This window comes from Pelodiscus sinensis, chromosome 9, assembly GCF_052426305.1.
Source record: "Pelodiscus sinensis isolate ZL-2025 chromosome 9, ASM5242630v1, whole genome shotgun sequence".
In the NCBI taxonomy this organism is placed as follows: Eukaryota; Metazoa; Chordata; order Testudines; family Trionychidae; genus Pelodiscus; species Pelodiscus sinensis.
In genome coordinates, this window is record NC_143060.1 from 13,893,403 (window position 1) to 13,896,229 (window position 2,827).

Consider the following 2,827-nt stretch of genomic DNA (forward strand, 5'->3'; position numbering starts at 1 on the left):
AGGGTCCCATCCCAGTGGACACGGGGTCCAGCCAGGCTGGGACTCCGGACCTAGGTAAAGGTGGGGAACAGGTCCCGATCCCTGCCTCAGCAGCTGAATTCCAGGCTGAGGTGCAGGCAGACCCCTCCTTGCAGAGGCTGAGGGACCAGGCTGGCCTCCGTGCAGCTCAGCCCCGGGGGAGAGGTGGCCAGGAGAGATTCCGGCGGGAGCGTGGACTCCTGTTCCGGGAATGGCTTCCCCCCAGGAAGGTGAGGGCATGGGGGGTCCAGCGGCAGCTGGTCGTCCCCCGAAAGTATCACCTCAAGCTGCTGTATTTGGCCCACGACGTCCCCATTGGGGGCCACCGGGGGATCCGGAGCACCCAGCTGAGGCTGCTCCAGCACTTTTATTGGCCGGGAATCTTTACAGCTGTGCAGTGGTACTGCTGGTCCTGTGACTCCTGCCAGAGGGGCGGGAAGGCCCAAGACAGTAGGAAAGCGGCTTGGGGGTCTCTACCCCAGATAGAGGACCCTCTGGGCTTGCTGAGAGAGTTATGGGAGGGGAAGACCTCCCTGGATGGAGCATCAGGGGTGGAAGCCGCCCTGGCTGTCCAGAGAAGGCTCGCTGGGCTCATGGCCCTGGCCCGAGAGACCCTGGCCAGAGATCAAGGCTAGCAGAAGGGTGGGTGTGACCTCCGAGGACAGGCCTGTGCCAGTCGCCCTGGAGCGGGGTGGCGAGTGGACAGAGGGAAGCCAGCTCATGTGGGGCCTCGGCACGGCCGGCCCGAGTCAAGGGAGCACCCATGTCCCCAGGGCGGGTTCCCATGCAGAGGACCCGAACTTCCCTAGATCACGAGCGGAGTGACCCTGCTCAGTTCGCTCTCGGAGGGGGGAGAACTGTGACGTAGTGGGGGTACCTGGCTGGTTTCTATGCTGCTGGCTCTGGGGTAACCCCCACTGGCTGCCGTGGGTACCACGACCCAGCAAAACAGGATGAGTCACTATGCAAACCGGTATGGCCAGACACCCCCCATGGAGAGGAACAAAGGAAGGTGGAATGCTGCCCTGGCTGGGGGGCAGGGCTGGAAGAGAGTTAGTTGGTGGCTGGCTGAGAGCATGGAGGAGACAGCCTAGGGAAAGGGGCTGGAGTTTAGGGGCCCAGTCTCCCCCATCTCAAGGGGGCCTGAGGCATCCTAGCCCAGCTCTGTGACCAGATGACATCTGTGCTGTGCTGTATCCTGGAGAGGCAATAAACTTCCTCTATTCCACCGGCTGGTGCAGTCTGTTTGTGCCATTTCGGGGTGCAGGAGACGGGGGACCCCCAACGCGCCGTCACACCCTTCATGCCATAAAACGGTATGAAAATAACTAGCCTGGGCCAAATCTTGATTCCCTTATCCCATACGTCCATCAAACCAGCACAATAGCTGAGTCTGACCACGGACTGTACAGCCTCGCCACTTCTGGATCAGAGTTAGGTGTTTGAAGCCAGAAGGTCTCTGTTGGGGGCGCGGAGGGGCTATGCTGCACAGGCTGGCTTAGCTGGCCAAAGGAGGGACCCAGCTGAGCCCAAGCTTTTCCCATGGGCTTCTGCCCCCCATGAGAGGGTGCAGCAGGCTGGCTCAGTGGATCCATCTGACTTTCACCATGGGGCATGCAGGCTGGCCCCTGTGCAGGAATGCAGGAGTGGAGGAAGCTCTCATACTTTTTCCACCCCTTGGTGGACCCATGCAGGGGCCAGCCACAGTCCACTCAGCAAGCTCAGCTGCACTCTGCTAGCGATGCTGCTGGGTGACCCTTGGATACACGACTTGGAGTCTGGGGCAGTACCTAATCCCGCTTCCCAAGCATTTGACATCTCCCAAGGACAGGTTACAAACCTCAACAGCCATAGCCTGACAGCCAGAACCAGCCACGGGTGGGCAGACAAGAGCTCTGGTTTCAGGTGTATGGGTGCTGGGGGCTGTACAAGGATAATCAGGGGCTCTGCAACACAGATTTCCTATTAATACAGCTTTGGCTTTCCCCTTTCTAAAAAAGGCCTCATGCAAGGGGTCTGTCTGCTCTCCGACCCCCAGGCCTGTCCATTGAGGGGTCCATCTGCTCTCTGACCCCCAGGCCTGTCCATCGAGGGGTCCATCTGCTCTCCGACCCCCAGGCCTGTCCATCGAGGGGTCCGTCTGCTCTCCGACCCCCAGGCCTGTCCATCGAGGGGTCCGTCTGCTCTCCAACCCCCAGGCCTGTCCATCGAGGGGTCCGTCTGCTCTCCGACCCCCAGGCCTGTCCATCGAGGGGTCCGTCTGCTCTCCGACCCCCAGGCCTGTCCATCGAGGGGTCCGTCTGCTCTCCGACCCCCAGGCCTGTCCATCGAGGGGTCCATCTGCTCTCTGACCCCCAGGCCTGTCCATCGAGGGGTCTGTCTGCTCTCCGACCCCCAGGCCTGTCCATTGAGGGGTCCATCTGCTCTCTGACCCCCAGGCCTGTCCATCGAGGGGTCCATCTGCTCTCCGACCCCCAGGCCTGTCCATCGAGGGGTCCGTCTGCTCTCCGACCCCCAGGCCTGTCCATCGAGGGGTCCGTCTGCTCTCCGACCCCCAGGCCTGTCCATTGAGGGGTCTGTCTGCTCTCCGACCCCCAGGCCTGTCCATTGAGGGGTCCGTCTGCTGTCTGAGCCCCAGGCCAGTTTGCTGAGACAAACATCTACTCTCCAAGTTGGTGCGTGTTCAGATAAGGTGCGTGACTGGCTCTGAGGCTTGTGAGGGTCTGGACAAGGTGCGCGTCTGCTCTTCCAGCCCGTACCCATCTGGGGAAGGGGCTCATCTGCTGGCGGAGCCCTTGCCCGTCTGGTA